Source organism: Bos grunniens, chromosome 4, assembly GCF_055505025.1.
Source record: "Bos grunniens cultivar Pamir isolate PY7600 chromosome 4, Bosgru_T2T1.0, whole genome shotgun sequence".
Classification (NCBI taxonomy): Eukaryota; Metazoa; Chordata; class Mammalia; order Artiodactyla; family Bovidae; genus Bos; species Bos grunniens.
Genome location: NC_141168.1, coordinates 91,931,577 through 91,950,149, shown reverse-complemented (window position 1 = coordinate 91,950,149; position 18,573 = coordinate 91,931,577). Strand labels below are relative to the sequence as shown.

The 18,573-nt window shown below is 37.4% G+C and overlaps 1 long non-coding RNA gene across 4 annotated transcripts in view; it reads left to right on the top strand.

Moving 5' to 3' along the window:
• Positions 1-18,573, top strand: part of LOC147374527 (uncharacterized) — a 358,179-nt gene that overhangs the window by 275,116 nt on the left and 64,490 nt on the right. The window contains exon 5 of one of the 4 annotated variants that reach the window (XR_015162858.1): positions 11,796-12,407. The exons of 2 other annotated variants lie outside the window; for them this stretch is intronic. This is a non-coding gene — a long non-coding RNA (uncharacterized LOC147374527). Of the gene's footprint in view, positions 1-11,795; positions 12,408-18,573 lie in introns of those variants that run through there. One more of the 4 variants, XR_015162855.1, reaches the window with a different exon arrangement.

The following is an 18,573-nucleotide window of genomic DNA, read 5'->3' as shown; positions in this document are numbered from 1 at the left end:
ACATTGTAGGCAGTTTCTTTAGCATCTGAGCCACCAAGGAAGCCCATACAATACTTATATACAACATATAAATCAGTTGTTGAAACAGTAGACTATGCCATGACTGCTACCTTTGAAGGAAAAGCATACACAATTACATGAAAATTAACTACCGTTTCAAGACCTTGTGTCATAAAATCTCCACAGGATTGGAATAGATTTTTTTGCTTTCTTCTGTTGGGGACCACTGAATATTAATTTTTTCTTAATTATACCTGAGTAGCAATTCAAAGGAGTTGGATAGTGTTCAAATTTTAGAACCCCAATTTTACCATTCACTAAAACCCTACTTCATAGTTTATCTACATAACAGAATGAATCTAGTTAGGAATGCATGGTAGTAAAAACAGGTCCCATATTTAAAGCGATACACCACCCTGTGGTAGAATATGAAAAATGCAGACAGTTTTTCTACAACAAATAAATGATTATAAATTTATTGACTTTGAAATAAGCCTTTTTTTTTTTTTTTTTTTTTTACTTTTTTTCTCTTTGGGAAAATACCAGAAGATATAGGGTTTTTTATTAGTGATTTCTCCAAAAGTGATCATTCAAAAGCAAATTTCAGGTTAATTTTGAGAAAACGGACCTTAGAGAAGAATAAAACACACTATGTGATATTATTGGCTAATTTTAATATGCATATATTGATAAAAATATTTACATTTATATTTAGAATTGAAGTGCAGAGTTAGTGTTCTCTAATGGCAAAGCAAGGCCAAGAGTTTTAAGAATCATAAGAAATTCAAAACTAAAAACAAAAATCAATACCTATATATATTCTATATGTTTGTTATATATATGATTTTATAAATTATAGTTATACAATAAGGGAAAGCATACTTGATAACAAAAGCATAGTTTATGTTGAAAAGAAACCCAGTGTTTAAAGAACTCTGTAAAAAAAGATTAGTGTGAAAATTTTAAAGCCAATACAGTTTTTAATTTAAAATCTTATCCTTTTGAAGTTTAGTAGCAAAAGTATTTTATCTTGAGATTTTTAAGGGTATATTTTTCAATATGGCAATTTTTTTTTGTTTTGCTTTTTAAGGAAGAAAATCTCTAAAATATGTAAATACATATTGCGAGAACAAACTTTTCTTTTATAATAGACCAAACAACATCTATTAAGAAGGCCAAGTTCTCTTTTGGGGAAAAGAAAAAAACAAATATCGGCAACAGAAGTCATTGATGTTTCTCATAGTCACTGTTAGTTGTGGACAAGCCATTGCCAACCAGTGGGCCAAGTTTTTTTCCTGTAACATCCCTGCAAGACAAATCTTATTATCCCCACTGGAAAGATGAGGAAACAGACATTCAGAGTTAAGTGATTGAACCAAATATTTGGACCTAAGTCTGCCAGGGTTCAAGCCCTTACACTGCCCGGAATAACCTTTCTGTTTGTATGCCAAGGGAAAAGTGTTCTTTTAAGAAGCAAAGTTTCACAAGTTATGTGAGAAGGGCTAACTTTTTCTTTTACAAACAAGTGAGAAACAGAATTAAACTTATATAACATAAACGATTATGAATATATTGCTCTTGTCAAAGAAGTTTTCAAAACTTGGGCTGTATTCATACATACATGATGATATGAGTCAAACATGAATGTATGTGTAAGTTAACAATTCAAGAATCCAAAGATAAATTTCACCTTTTGGTCAGAACAAATTAGCCTTTTATTAAAAAGTAAGATCTGTTTGGTTTTTTTTTTAGTTTATTTATTTTAATTGGAGGCTAATTAGTTTACGACACTGTGGTGGTTTTTGCCATACATTGATATGAATCAGCTACGGGTATATCTGTGTCCTATATCATGTATGGAACATGTATTTAAGTATCATGATGAAAACCAAAGGAAGAGGTTAACAACATATTTATTGAATTGTCAAACCTATAAAAACTATGATAATAGAATAAAGAAAATATCCTCTGGGGATGGCATCATGATTCCTTGATTTCCCCGAAGCAGTTACTTGTAAGAAAACTGAAAGAAATATGCTTTGGGGATGTTCTTGGAGATTTCCTAAACAGTTTGGAAAAAGCTACCTGAATTTATGTGCCATCTCTGCATTAAAGGTGTTTTTCCAAATAGAATCCTCTTATAAACAAAGAAATCAGCAATTTTGGGGTCTTCTTGGTTCTTCCTCAAAGAGCTGGTGTCCTAAGCCCTCTATTAATTAGCAATGTATTTGTATAGAATATAAAATCATTCATTTTCCTAGTAAAATGCCAATAACCAACAAGTCACTTGAATTAATAACATAAAAATCAGCCTTTAAAATTCAAACTGAAAGAGAATGTAAATATCTTTTTGTAAGAGTTCAAATTAAACATCAGGAAAGAAATAAATTGTTTTGAAAATATGTTTTAAAAAATTTAACTCAAGTGAAAATTCTCCTAAATCTAGATAAATTTAATACAATGTTATACTTTGCTAAGTCTATTCAGTCACGTCCGACTCTGTGCGGACCCCATGGACTACAGCCTGCCAGGCTCCTCTATCTGTGGGATTCTCCAGCCAAGAATACTAAATTACTTTATTTAAGTGATTACAGGGGTTGGACCCATAGAATTAGGCAATAGATTTTAACCACATTTCTTTGAGCACACAGTGGTGCAGAAGAGTTACAGGAATTGCGAGAAGTTACCATATTTTATATATTTTATACACAAACACAAGCAATGTATTCATTAATTCTTTCACTGATAGAGAATTTGGTTGTGTTAAAATACTGTATGTAATTTTCTAATTTAAAACAGTGCATGCAGAGAGGAAGAGAATAAAACTTATGAGAATGATATACTGCATTGTAATATTTCCAACCATAGAATTTTAGGACCTTAATATTTTCAAATTAAGTACCCTCTCTCCCCAATTTTTCTTTTTTTAAAAATATTTTTTAATGTTTAATTTTGTTTTTTTTCTGATTGCACTGGGTCTTTGTTTCTGTGTGGGCTTCCTCTAGCTGTAATGAGTCGAGGCTACTCTGCTGCAGTGTGCGGGTTTCTCACTGCAGGGGCTTCTCTTGCGGAGAAGGTGTGCAGGCCCTAGGTGTGCAGGCTCAGTAGTTATGGTCTGTGGCTCTGGGGCGCATGGGCTTCAGTAGTTGTGGCCCACAGACTCTAGAGTTCAGGTTTAGTAGTTGTGGTACACAGGCTTAGTTGCTCCACAGCATGTGAATCTTCCGGAACCAGTGATTAAACCTGTGTCCCCTGCATTGGCAGGCAGATTCCTATCCACTGCACCACCAGGGAAGTCTCCTAAATTTTTTCATGTTGTCTATTTGTAGTCAAACTGTCCCCTCATGACTCAGCCCTGGCCACCTCTGATCTTATCTTCGTCTCTATAGTTTGACCTTTTCCAGAAAGTCATATAAAGTCATATACGGTATGTAACTGTTGAGACTGCCTTCTTTCACTGAAAACAGTGCCTTGGACATTCATCCATATTGTTGCACATTCTAATGATGCATTTCTTTTTATGCCTGAGTAGCATTCCATTGTATGAATGTACTGCATTTGGTTTGATTGATTTATTGGTTGAGGAACATTTGGACTATTCAGTTTCAGGTGGTTTTAGTAAAGGCTGTCATAAACAAACGAGTTTGTGGTTTTTCAGTCGTTAAGTCTTATCTCACTCTTTGCAACCCCATTAACTACAGCACGTTAGGCTCTTCTGTCCTGTACCATCTACAGAGTTTTGCGCAAATTCATTTTCATTGAGTTGATGATGCTATCTAACCATCTCAACCTCTGCTGCCCCCTCCTCCTTTTGCCTTCAGTCTCTCCCATCATTAGAGTCTTTTCTAATAAATTGGCTCTTTGCATCAGGTAGTAAAGTATTGGAGAAGGAAATGGCAACCCACTCCAATGTTCTTGCCTGGAGAGTCCCAGGGATCGGGGAGCCTGGTGGGCTGCCGTCTCTGTGATCGCACAGAGTCGGACACAACTGAAGCGACTTAGCAGCAGCAGTAGCAGCTAAAGTATTTGAGTTTCAGCATCAGTACTTCCAATCAACATTCATGATTGATTTCCTATAGGTCTTGGTTTGATCTCCTTGCTGTCCAAGGGACTCTCAAGAGTCTTATCCAGTAGCACAGAATGAAAGCATCAGTTATTCAGTGCTCAGCCTTTTTTGTGGTCCAACCCTAACATCTATACATGACTACTGAAAAAACCATAGCTTTGACTATACAAACCTTTGTTAGCAAGTGATGTCTCTGCTTTTTAATATGCTGTCTAGGTTTATCCACAGGACTGGAAAAGGTCAGTTTTCATTCCAGTCCCAAAGAAAGGCAATGCCAGAGAATGCTCAAACTACCACACAATTGCACTCATCTCACATGCTAGTAAAGTAATGCTCAAAATTCTCCAAGCCAGGCTTCGACAATACATGAAACGTGAACTTCCAGATGTTCAAGCTGGATTTAGAAAAGGCAGAGGAACCATAGATCAAATTGCCAACATCCGCTGGATCATGGAAAAAGCAAGAGAGTTCCAGAAAAACATCTATTTCTGCTTTATTGACTATGCCAAAGCCTTCGACTGTGTGGATCACAAGAAACTGTCAAAAATTCTGAAAGACATGGGAATACGAGACCACCTGACCTGCCTCTTGAGAAACCTATATGCAGGTCAGGAAGCAACAGTTAAAACTGGACATGGAACAACAGACTGGATCCAAATAGGAAAAGGAGTACATCAAGGCTATATATTGTTACCCTGCTTATTTAACTTCTATGCAGAATACATCATGAGAAACGCTGGGCTGGAAGAAGCACAAGCTGGAATCAAGATTGCCAGGAGAAATATCAATAACCTTAGATATGCAGATGACACCACCCTTATGGCAGAAAATGAAGAGGAACTCAAAAGCCTCTTGATGAAAGTGAAAGAGGAGAGTGAAAAAGTTGGCTTAAAGCTCAACATTCAGAAAACAAAGATCATGGCATCTGGTCCCATCACTTCATGGAAAATAGATGGGGAAACAGTGGAAACAGTGTCAGACTTTATTTTGAGGGGCTCCAAAATCATTGCAGATGGTGACTGCAGCCATGAAATTAAAAGATGCTTACTCCTTGGAAGGAAATTTATGACCAACCATCTAGGTAGCATATTGAAAAGCAGAGACATTACTTTGCCAACAAAGGTCCATCTAGTCAAGGCTATGGTTTTTCCTGTGGTCATGTATGAATGTGAGAGTTGGACTGTGAAGAAAACTGAGTGCTGAAGAATTGATGCTTTTGAACTGTGGTGTTGGAGAAGACTCTTGAGAGTCCCTTGGACTGCAAGGAGATCCAACCCGTCCATTCTAAAGGAGATCAGCCCTGGGTGTTCTTTGGAAGGACTGATGCTAAAGCTGAAACTCCAGTACTTTGGCCACCTCATGGGAAGAGTTGACTCATTGGAAAAGACTGATGCTGGGAGGGATTGCGGGCAGGAGGAGAAGGGAACAACAGAGGATGAGATGGCTGGATGGCATCACCGACTCGATGGACATGAGTTTGAGTGAACTCTGGGAGTTGGTGACGGACAGGGAGGCCTGGTGTGCTACAACTCATGGGGTCGCAAAGAGTCGGACACGACTGAGCAACTGAACTGAGGTTTGTCATAGCTTTCCTTCCAAGGAGCAAGCTATTTACATTTCAATATATCTAAGATAAATAACTAGGAATAGGATTACTGAGTTATACTGCAAGTACATTTTTAAGTTTACAGGAAACTGACAACCAGTTTTCCAGAGTAGCTGCATGTTTTTCTTTTCCACCTGCAATGTATGAGATATTTACTTCTACGTTCTTTGAAGCGTTTGGTATCATCTATTTATTTTATAGCATTTGTTTTAGCTGTTCTAACAGATGTGTTCTGGTAGCTCATTGTGCTTTTAATTGTCATTTCTCTAGTGCTAATACAATGTCGAGTGTCTTTTCATGTGCTTATTTGCCATTCCTCTATCTCCTCTGATGGAATAGCTCTTCAAAACTCTTTCCTCCACTCCTTTTTAATCAAAATTTTGATTTTTTATTATTGAGTTTAGAGTTTCTTCTGTAACTGGGATGTAAGTCTTTCTCTGGATATGTGATTTTTAAAATCCTCATTATTTGTACATTTGTCTATTCACTTAAACTTAATTTGAACTCCCAAATCAATACATACCATCTTCTTATGTCACTTACAGACATTCAAAATGGTGAAAAATGTGAATTGCCTGACATACACATTCCCAGCTGAGGTCAAACACAGCAATGCTCTGGCTTTTGATGTCAGCTCTCATACTATAAAAACTGTCCTTTTCTCAGTATATAAAGTGCCACATATTTTCATTTGTGCCTATTTTTCAGTAATTTCACCCTTTAAAATGGCCCCCAAGCATAATGCTGAAGTGCCTGGAAGTAGATGCACACTCATAGAGTCAACTGGTTTTTGGAGAATATACAAAGCAATCCAAAAGGGAAAAAAAGATATCCCTTTTTTAAACAAGTGGTGATGAAATCATTGGATGTCCATAAGCAAAAAATACATACCTAGATATAGACTTTATACCTTACATAAAATTAACTCAAAATAGATCATTGACAGAAAGGTAAAACACAAAAGTATAAAATCTATAGGAAAAAACACAGAAGAAAATCTTTGAGCTTTAGTTTGGTGATGAGATTTCAGATGTATTACTAAAAGCATGATCAGCAGAGAAAAAAAACTGAATTGTATTAAAGCTAAAACTTTCTGCTCTGTGAAAAATAATTAAGACAATGAAAACATAAGCCACAAACTGGGAGAAAAATGCAAATTATATGCAGTTGATGACAAATTGAAATTATAGTGAAGTAATCATAGTTCAGTAGTGATGTCATGTTGACGATATGTACTATTGATATGATGATGAGAATGGCACTTTACTTTTTAGTCATCCTCAAAAAAAACCATTGCAATGGGCCAATATGAAAAAATCCCAGCTGACGGATATCCCATAAACTCTCTAACCAGTACTCCTCAAAATTGTCAAGGTCATCAGAAATAAGGAAGATTTGAAAAATTGTCAACAAGTCGGAATGAGCATAAGGGGACGTGATCACTATCCTGAAGGGAATCCTGGAACAGAAAAAGGATGTTATATAAAAACTAAGAAAATCTGAAGAAAGTGTGGACTTCAGTTGATAATAATGATTGATATTGGTTCATTAATTGTGACAACTATACCATAACATTAATGTGGGAAAAACCGTGTGGGTTTACTTCTGCTCCTCCATTGTTACTGCACTGACCTGGACTTCCAGCACTGTATTCACTAGGAGTGTTCACAGTGAATATCTTTATTCCCAAGCTTTGGAGGAAAGCATACTGCCTTTCATGGTTATATGAGATGTTCACTATGGGTATTTTGTAGATTCCGTTTATCAGGAAAAGGAGACTTCCTTTTCCTAGTTTGCTGAGATTGTTTTTCAAATCATGCTGCTGCTGCTGCTAAGTTGCCTCAGTCGTATCTGACTCTTTGCAACCCCATAGACAGCAGCCCACCAGGCTCCCCCATCCCTGGGATTCTCCAGGCAAGAACACTGGAGTGGGTTGCCATTTCCTTCTCCAATGCATGAAAGTGAAAAGTGAAAGTGAAGTCATTCAGTCGTGTCAGACTCTTCACCACCCCATGGGCTGAAGCTTGCCAGGCTCCTCCATCCATGCGATTTTCCAGGCAAGAGTACTGCAGTGGGTTGCCATTGCCTTCTCCGTTTAAATCCTGAATGGAGTTTTAATTTTGTCAAATGATTTTTCTGTATCAGTTAATAAGATACTGTGTCTTTTCTTAGTGTGATGAATTACACTTTATTTTTTGAATACTGAAATCACCTTGCATTCCTGGTATCAACCCCACTTGATCATGGACTCAGACTTCCTATATATTGCTAGAGTCACTTTGTTTGTATGTTCAAACTAAACCAAACCAAAGAATGTTCAAAGTACCGCACAATTGCACTCATCTCACACACTAGTAAAGTAATGCTCAAAATTCTCCAAGCCAGGCTTCAACACTACATGAACCGTGAACTTCCAGATGTTCAAGCTGGATTTAGAAAAGGCAGAGGAACCAAAGATAAAATGCCAACATCTGCTGGATCATCAAAAAAGCAAGAGAGTTCCAGAAATACATCTACTTTTGCTGTATTGACTATGCCAAAGCCTTTGGGGGGATCACAACCAACTGTGGAAAATTCTGAAAGAGATGGGAATACCAGACCACCTGACCTGCCTCTTGAGAAATCTGTATGCAGGTCAAGAAGCAATAGTTAGAACTGGACATGGAACAACATATTGGTTCCAAATTGGGAAAGGAGTATGTCAAAGCTGTATTTTGGCACCCTGCTTATATAACTTATATGCAGGGTATACTATGTGAAATGTCGAGCTGGATGAAGCACAAGCTGGAATCAAAATTGCTGGGAGAAATATCAATAATCTCAGATATGCAGATGATACCACCCTTATGGCAGAAAGCAAAGAAGAACTAAAGAGCCTCTTGATGAAGGTGAAAGAGGAGAGTGAAAAAGTTAGTTTAAAGATCAACATTCAGAAAATTAGGGTCATGGCACCTGGTCCCATCACTTCATGGCAAATACATGGGGAAAAAATGGAAACAGTGACAGACTTTTGGGGGGGAGCTCCAAAATCACTGCAGATGGTGATTGCAGCCATGAAATTAAAAGATTCTTGCTCCTTGGAATAAAAGCTATGACCAACCTAAACAGCATATTCAAAAACAGAGACATTACTTTGCCAACAAAGGTCCATCTAGTCAAAGCTATGGTTTTTCCAGTAGTCATGTATGAATGTGAGAGTTGGACTGTAAAGGAAGTTGAGTGCTGAAGAATTGATGCTTTTGAACTGTGGTGTTGGAGAAGACTCTTGAGAGTCCCTTGGACTGCAAGGAGATCCAACCAGTCCATTCTGAAGGAGATCAGCCCTGGGTGTTCTTTGGAAGGACTGATGCTAAAGCTGAAACTCCAGTACTTTGGCCACCTCATGCAAAGAGTTGACTCATTGGAAAAGACTCTGATGCTGGGAGGGATTGGGGGCAGGAGGAGAAGGGGACGACAGAGGATGAGATGGCTGGATGGCATCACCGACTCGATGGACGTGAGTCTGAGTGAACTCCGGGAGTTGGTGATGCACAGGGAGGCCTGGTGTGCTGCAATTCATGGGGTCACAAAGAATCGGACACGACTGAGTGACTGATCTGATCTGATGCTAATCTCAGTGCCAATCTCATCTGAAACATTAATAAATAAAGCAATGATAAGTTAATTCAGCTATGAATTTTAGGTGGAGAGCCTAATCCAAACAAAATAATATCAAAAATGAAGAACTGGAGTTGTTTTTCAATTCTCCAAGTGAGAACAGCAGAGGAAGGTAGAGAGCTCTCATCAAAATACATTATCACTTATGTTTAGTGACCTTCTTCCTTTACAAGTATTAATTTTTAAAGGGTCTTATTTTCCTAGTGAAGTTTAAGATCCACAGCAAAATTGAGGGGAAGTTATAGAGATTTCCCATATATTCCCCACCCATTATCTACATCATCTACTAAAATGGTACACTTGTTAAAACTAATGAACATACATTGATACATCATCACCCAAAGTCCATAGCTTACCTTAGAGTTCACTTTTGATATTGTACATTCTATGGTTGTGGACAAACGTATAATATGTATCCATTATCATGTTGTCATTGTTGTTCAGCCACTCAGTTGTGTCTGACTTTGCGACCCCGTGCACTGCAGCACACTAGGCTTGCCTGTCCTTCACTGTCTCCCAGAGTTTGCTCAAACTCTTGTCCATTCAGTTTGTGATGCCATCCAACCATCCCATCCTCTGTCGCCCCCTTCTCCTCCTGCCCTCAGTCTTTCCCAGCATCAGGGTCTTTTCCAGTGAGTTGGCTCTTTGCACCACGTGGCCAAAGTATTAAAACTTCAGCTTCAGCATCAGTCCTTCCAATGAATACTCAGGACTGATTTCCTTTAGGATGGACTGGTTGGATCTCCTTGCTGTCCATGGGACTCTCAAGAGTCTTCTGCTGCACCACAGTTCAAAAGCATCATTTTTTCAGTGCTCACCCTTCTTTATGGTCCAACTCTCACATCTGTACATGACTAATGGAAAATCCATAGCTTTGAGTGTATGGACCTTTGTTGGCAAAGTGATATGCTCCTTTTTATGATCCATCATCATAGTATCATGCAAAGTATTTTCACTGCTCTGAAAATTTCTGCTCCCATCTTAAACCTTGTCAACCACTGATCTTATTACTCTCTCCATAGTTTTTCTTTTTTCAAAATGTCATATAGTTGAAATCACACAAAAAAATGTGGCCTTTTCATGTTGAATTCTTTAGCTTAGTAATATGCATTTAAGGTTCCTTTGTGTCTTTTCATGGTTTGATAATTTATTTCTTTTTAGCACTGAATAATAAAGACATCATTATTTCTTCCATATTTTGACAATTATGAACAAAACTACTGTAAATGTCCATGTGCAGGTTTTGTGTGGATAATTTTCAGCTTCTTTGGATAATAAGTACCATGGAGCTTGATTGATATACCATATTGTAAGAGCATGTTTAGTTTGATAAGAAATCTTTTCTAGTTTATTTATTCCATGCTATAAATTTCCCTTAAGGAACACTTTTTACTGTATCCCACAAATTTTGATAAGTTGTGTTTCATTTAGTTCAAAATACTTTTAAATTGCTCTCGATATTTCTCCTTTGAGCCCTGTGTACTTAGAAGGGTGTTGTTTAATCTCTGCATGTTTGGGGATTCTCCAGTTATCTTTTCTGTTAGTGATTTCTACTTTAATTCCACTGTGATCCGAGAGCAGACACTGAATGATTTGTGTTCCTTTAAATTTGTTAACATGTGTTTTATGGGTCAGAATGTGGTTGATCTTGGTGAATATGCTATGTGAGCCTAAGAAAAATGGGTATTTTGCTGTTGTTGAGTGAAATTGTCTATGGATGCCCATTATATCCCATTGACTAACGGCATTGTTGAGTTCAACTATGTCCTTTTTTGTCTGTTTCAAATGGAGGCATGTTGAAGTTTCCAAGTATGATAAAGAGTTATTTATTTCTCTTTGGAGTCGTATTGGCTTTTGCCTCATATACTTTGATGCTGTGTTGTTTCACACTGTTAAGTTTTATCTTGTTGGAGGATTGACCCCTTCATCATAATGTGCTGCTGCTAAGTGGCTTTAGTCGTGTCCGACTCTGTGCGACCCCATAGATGGCAGCCCACCAGGCTCCTAATGTAATCCCCTACTTTATATCTGATAACTTTTCTTGCTTTGAAGTCAGCTCTGTGTGAAATTAATTTAACTACTTCTGCTTTTTTTTTTTTTTTTGGTTGGCATTAGCATGGTATATTTTCTTCCATCCATTTACTTTTAATTGATATATGTCTTAATATTTTAAGTGTATTTGTTACAGACAATATACTGTTTGGTCTTGTTTTTGATACCCTCTGACAATCTCTGTTCTTGAATTGGTACTTTTAAACCATTGGCATTCACAGTGACTGGTGATGTAGTTGGATTAATATCTAGCATATTTGTTACTGTTTCCTCTTTGTTGCCCTTGCTCTTTGTTCCTGTCTTTGTCTTCTACTCTTTTTACGCTTTTTGTGCTTGTAACTGAGCATTTTATATGATTTCATTTTTGCATCTGTATTAGATATTGGATAAACTTCTCTTTTTACTTTTCTTTAGTGGCCACTCTAGAATTTGCTTCCCTTGTGGCTCAGATGGTAAAGAATCTGCCTGCAATGCCAGAGACTGGGTTCAATCCCTGAGTCAGGAAGATCCACTGGAGAAAGGACTGGCAACCCACTACAGCAATCTAGCCTGGAGAACCCCATGGACAGAGGAGCCTGGCAGGCTACAGTCTATGGAGTCATAAAGAGTTGGACACTACTGAGTGACTAACACTAGAATTTGCAATATACACTTAGAACTAATTGAAATCCACTTTCAAATAACACTAGACAGGCACATGGATAAGTGCGTACCTTATAATAATAAAATAATTCTATAAGTTCTATTTCCTATCTCTTGTATCATTATTTTCATTTTATTTGTATATAAGCATATGTATGTGTGTATATCAGATCGGATCAGATCAGTCACTCATTCGTGTCCGACTCTTTGCAACCCCATGAATCGCAGCACGCCAGGCCTCCCTGTCCATCACCAACTCCCGGAGTTCACTCAGACTCACGTCCATCGAGTCAGTGATGCCATCCAGCCATCTCATCCTCTGTCGTCCCCTTCTCCTCCTGCCCCCAATCCCTCCCAGCATCAGACTCTTTTCCAATGAGTCAACTCTTTGCATGAGGTGGCCAAAGTACTGGAGTTTCAGCTTTAGCATCAGTCCTTCCAAAGAAATACCAGGGCTGATCTCCTTCAGAATGGACGGGTTGGATCTCCTTGCAGTCCAAGGGACTCTCAAGAGTCTTCTCCAACACCACAGTTCAAAAGCATCAATTCTTCGGTGCTCAGCCTTCTTCACAGTCCAACTCTCACATCCATACATGACCACAGGAAAAACCAGAGCCTTGACTAGACGAACCTTTGTTGGCAAAGTAATGTCTCTGCTTTTGAATATGCTATCTAGGTTGGTCATAACTTTCCTTCCAAGGAGTAAGCGTCTTTTAATTTCATGGCTGCAGTCACCATCTGCAGTGATTTTGGAGCCCAGAAAAATAAAGTCTGACACTGTTTCCACTGTTTCCCCATCTATTTCCCATGATGTGATGGGACCGGATGCCATGATCTTTGTTTTCTGAATGTTGAGCTTTAAGCCAACTTTTTCACTCTCCTCTTTCACTTTCATCAAGAGGCTTTTGAGTTCCTCTTCACTTTCTGCCATAAGGGTGCTGTCATCTGCATATCTGAGGTTATTGATATTTCTCCTGGCAATCTTGATTCCAGCTTGTGTTTCTTCCAGTCCAGCGTTTCTCATGATGTACTCTGCATATAAGTTAAATAAACAGGATGACAATATACAGCCTTAAAGAACTCCTTTTCCTATTTGGAACCAGTCTGTTGTTCCATGTGAAAAATAATAACAATAATGTATTCGATTATGCATGCTTATGTATTATATATTGTGTATAGTACTTAAACATGTATATATATGCTTGTAAATATAATATCTAAAAATGTACATACATACTATACAATAATAATACCTAATCAGATACATTGTGGCTATTATTGTTTTGAACAATCTGTTAGATCAAATAAGAATAAGTAAAATAATAGTTTCATTTTACTTTCACTTATTCCTTCTTCAGTGTTCTTTTATTTATGTATATCTTAGTGTCTGTTATATATTATTTTCCTTTTTTCTGAAGAACTTTTTGCATTTCTGTAAGGCAGGTCTACTGACAATAAATTTTACCAATTTTTGTCTGAGAAAGTCATTATGTCTCCTTTATTTCTGAAGGATAATTCAACAGGGTACAAAATTCTAGACTGGTGGTATTTTTCTCTCAACACTTCAAATGTATAACCCCATTCTCTTCTCATTTGCATGGTTTCTTAGGAGAAATTAAATATCATTCTTCTATTTGTTCCCCCATAGGTAAGGTGTTTTTCCCTCTGGATTGTTTCAGAATGTTTTCTTTGTCTTTGACGTTCTGTAATTTCACAGTGATGGGCATAGGTGTTTTTTGGCATTTGCCCTGCTTTGTGTTCTCTGACTTTCCTGGATCTGTGATGGTGTCTGGTATTAATCTGGGCAAATTCTCAGTCACTATTGTTTCTAATAGTTCTATTTTTTTTTTCCTTCTTCTGGTATTCCCATTATGTGTATGGTACACCTTTTGTAACTGTCCCACAGTCCTGAGATATTTTGTTGTTTTGTTCAGTCTTTTTCTCTTTGATTTTCAGTTTTGGAAGTTTCTCCTGTGAGATCCTCAAGTTCAGAGATCCTTTTTTCATCCATGCATGATCTAATAAGCCCCTCAAAAGGCATTCTTCCTTTTGTTACAGTGTTCTTGATCTCCAGCAATTTTTTTGTTGTTGTTCTTCCTTTGGATTTCTATCTCTCTGCTCGCATTGCCCATCAGTTCTTGCATGCTATCTGCCTTACCATCAAAACTCTTAGCATAGTCCTATAGTTGTTCAAAATCCAAGCTCAATAATCCTTACATCCCTGTTGTGTCTGGTTCAGTGTCAGTTCTGGTGAATCTGTGCCTCTGTGAACCTTACAAGTTTCTCTAAATCTCCCCCTCCCTCCTTCCAACCCTCCTCCTTCCCCTCCCCCTATGTGGAACAAGATGACTAGAGTGGGCTGGACTTGGGTATTTCCCTTTTCTTACATGGAAGGGTATAGTGGACTACTGTTGGTTATTTTCCTTCCTGATCAGTTGGGTTCTGACTGTACTCCAGCAGGTTAGAGTCTGGTGATTTAGCTTCCCCTGAGGTCAGGCCTTGTTCAGAAGAACAAAGGTGCTCTGGCCTGTTTCAAAATGGCTCCTATTCGCCTCCCTGTCAGAAGTGTGAGGGAGTTTTTCTCCGGTACTTCCTGTGGGAACATGGGCAAGCTCCTGAAGGTAAGTCTTACAGTTTTGTGGGCACCTCCCCATGACTGGGTCCCCCTGGAGCTTTTAAATTTCAGACTTGTATACACTAAGCCTCCAGTAACTTCTCAATTACAGTTGACGATTTTCTATTGGTTCCCTTCCTCTCGCCAGTGGTTTCCATGTGTGAGTTTAAGCTCTAGGAAGCCCTGTATTCCATTGTCTGTCTCTCCAGTCTTGAGGTCAACAGTTTGCCTGATGTCCTACCTTCCCTTATCAATCCAAGAAAAGTGGTGGATTTTTCAGTGTCTTCAGCTTTTTAATTATTGTTAGCATAGAATGGTGACTTCCAAGCTCCTCATATTTGGAACCAGTAAACATCCAAATGTTTACTGATTTTTAAGATTCTTTTGATTATTTAAGTTTCTCATAATTTTGGTACATTTATGAGAAGAAATAAATTAATGGGAAGGGTAATATGAAAACATAATTATATTGTAGGTTTAGTAACTGGAGGGAATTTGAAGGGATCATCAGCAATGGGAATATTTATTTCCAAATATACAAAGATCAAGTGAGAAAAAATGAAGGAAAATATGGGGAGAGGTGAGGAAGTTGACATGACAAGAGAGAGTAACAGTGAAAAGATATGATGAGAGAAGAGAGTAACGGTGAAAGGATATGATGAGAGAGGAGTTAATAGACACGAAAAATGAGAAAGATGTTATGATTGCTTTCTGGAAATTCTACAGTGTTTACTTAAATTCTCTACAAATTAAAACAAAAATAATGGGATGCATTCTCTCAAGTACAAATATGATAAGCTAAAGATCTCAATATTCTCTCATCTTCTCTTACTGATATTGTTGAGAGGGCTCAATATATAATATTCTTTCCTTGGCCTCATTCTATTCACAGAAAACCTGAGCTGTTAGGATTTTTTTTTTTTTCTGATTACTCAAGAAAAATTATATGGTGTTTATTAAGTTTATTTCAGATCTTAAAAGTGATAAAAATGCAATAGTCTTCGTATAAATAAAATCACTTCTCCTAAAAGGATTATCAGTCTAGTTAAATTTATCATTGTATTTTTACCTAATATTTCATATAAGATTTTTGTCCAAATTTATACTATTGTAATCAATTTGCTTCTGCCTTAATTTGTCATGTTTTTGTTATTTTAGTGAATATTTTGTCATCCACTTAAGTGTAATTAATTGCTATTTTTAAGTTATTAAATTATCATGCTGCTGCTACTGCTGCTAAGTCGCTTCAGTCGTGTCCAACTCTGTGCGACCCCATAGACGCCAGCCCACCAAGCTCCCCCATCCCTGGGATTCTCCAGGCAAGAACACTGGAGTGGGTTGCCATTTCCTTCTCCAATGCATAAAAGTGAAAAGTGAAAATGAAGTCGATCAGTCATGTCTGACTCTTAGCGACCGCATGGACTGCAGCCTACCAGGCTCCTCTGTCCCTGGGATTTTCCAGGCAAGAGTACTGGAGTGGGGTGCCATTGCCTTCTCCGATTAAATTATCATAATTTTGCATAAAATCTGTCTCATCTGTGACTACTTCTATTCTTCTCAAAATACCTTCAACTTGTTAGCTGTGTCCAAATATTTGATATATATGTGCATATCATAATATGTAAGGCTTTTTTTGAACCTCATCCTGGGGTATCATTTTTTTTTTATTGCAATATAGTTGATTTACAGTCTTTTAGGTACACAGCAAAGTGATGTATTTATATACATGTATATATGTGTGAGTGAGTGTGTGTATATATACATACACACACACTTATATAAAGAATCTTTCTCAGATTCATTGCCATTATAGGTTATTACCAGATACTGAATATACATAAGTGTGCTATACATTGTAGTGTTTATCTGTTTTGTACATAGTGGTGTGTAACTATTAATCCCAAATTCCTAATTTATCCCTCTCCCACTTTCCCCTTTGGTAACTAAATTTGTTTTCTGCATCTGTGAGTGTATGTCTGTTTTGTAAATAAATTCATTTCTATCATTTTTTTTTTAGATTCCACATATAGGTAATATTATATATTTGTCTTTCTGTCTCTGACTTTACTTGGTATGATAATCTCTAGGTTCATCCATGTGAGTACAAGTGGAGTCATTTCATTCTTTTTTATGGCTGAGTAATATTCCATTGTGTATATGCCCCACATTTCCTCTATATATCCCTCTGTCGATGGATATTTAAGGTGCTTCCATGGCCTGGCTGTTGTAAATGGTGACACTAAGAACACTGGCATGCATGTATCTTTGAGGTACAGTTTTCATCTTGGCCAGATATATGCCCAGAAGTGGTATTGTTAGGTCATATGGTGATTGTGTTTAATTTTTAAGAAACCTCAATACTGCTCTCCAAAGTGGCTACCCCAATTTACATTTCCAGTAACAGTGTATAAGGGTTCCCTTACCTCCACACCCTCTCCAGCATTTACTATTTGTAGACTTTTGATGATAGCCATTCTGACTGCTGTAAGGTGATACCTCATTGTAATTTTGGTGTGCATTTCTTTAATAACTAGCAGTGCTGAGCCACTTTTCATGGGCCAGGTGCCCATCTGTATGTCTTCTTGGTAGAAATGTCTGTTTAGGTCTTCTGCCCATTTTTTTATTGGGTTGGTTGTGTTTTTGATATTGAGTTGTGTGAGCTATTTGTTGCTGTGGGTGATGTTGTCATTTTAACAATACTGATTCTTCCAATCCAAGAACATGGTATATCTTTCCATCTGTTTGTGTCATCCTCAGTTTCTTTCATCAGTGTCTTATAGTTTTCAGAATCTAAGTCTTTTGCCTCTTGAGGCAGATTTGTTCCTGGCTACTTTATGACATGATGGTTAGATGGTTAATGGGATTTTTTCCTTAATCTCTCTGATCTTTTGTTGTTAGTGTGTTTAAATGCAGTCAATTTCTGTATATTGATTTTGAATCCTGAAACTTTTCCATATCGATTGATGAACACAGTTTCCTGGTTGCATTTTTAGGATTTTCTATTTATGGTATCATGTCATCTGCAAACAATGACAATTTTGCTTCTTCCTTTCCAATTTCCATTTCTTTTCCTTTTTTCTTTCTGATTGCTATAGCTAGGACTTCCAAAACTATGTTGAATAGAAGTTGCAAGAGTGGACATCCTTGTCTTGTTCCTGATCTCACAGAAAATGCTTTCAGCTTTCACTACCAAGAATGATGTTAGCTGTGGGTTTGTCACATATGGCCTTTATTATGTCGAGGTATATTCCCTCTATACCTGCTTTCTGGAGAGTTTTTACCATAAAGAGATGTAGGATTTTGTCAAAAGTTGTTTCTGGTTTTATTGACATGATCATATGGTTTTTACCCTTAAACTTGTTAATGTAGTGTATTACAGATTAGTGGATCTTAAAAACTCCTTGCATCTCTGGGATAAATCCTACTTGACCAGAGTGTGTGATCTTATTTTTTTTTTAATTCTTGCTGCACTGGAAAGCTTGTGGAATCCTTTTAATATATTGTTGGATTTGGTTTGTTAGTATTTTGCTAAGAATTTTTGCTCTAAGTTCATCACTGATATTAGCCTGTACTTTTCTTTTTCTGTGATATCTTTGTCTGGTTTTGGTATCAGGTGGTGGCTTCATAGAATGCATTCAGAAGTGTTCCTTCCTCTGCAGCTTTTTGGAATAATTCCAGAAGGATAGATATTAAGTTTTCTCTATATGTTTAGTGGAATTCACCTATGAAGACATCTGGTCCCAGACTTTAGTTTGTTGGGATTTAAGATCCTTTTCATATTTTCTTTTAAAGTTGGACCTAAGTTATAACAGAAAAAAATCTATAGAGATATGCAGTATGGCACGTGGCTCCTTAGGTTCTGCATCCCCAGGGTCAACTATCTGTGGATCCATCCAGCTGTACATTCATCCCCAGAATCCATCCTCCTGGAACTAA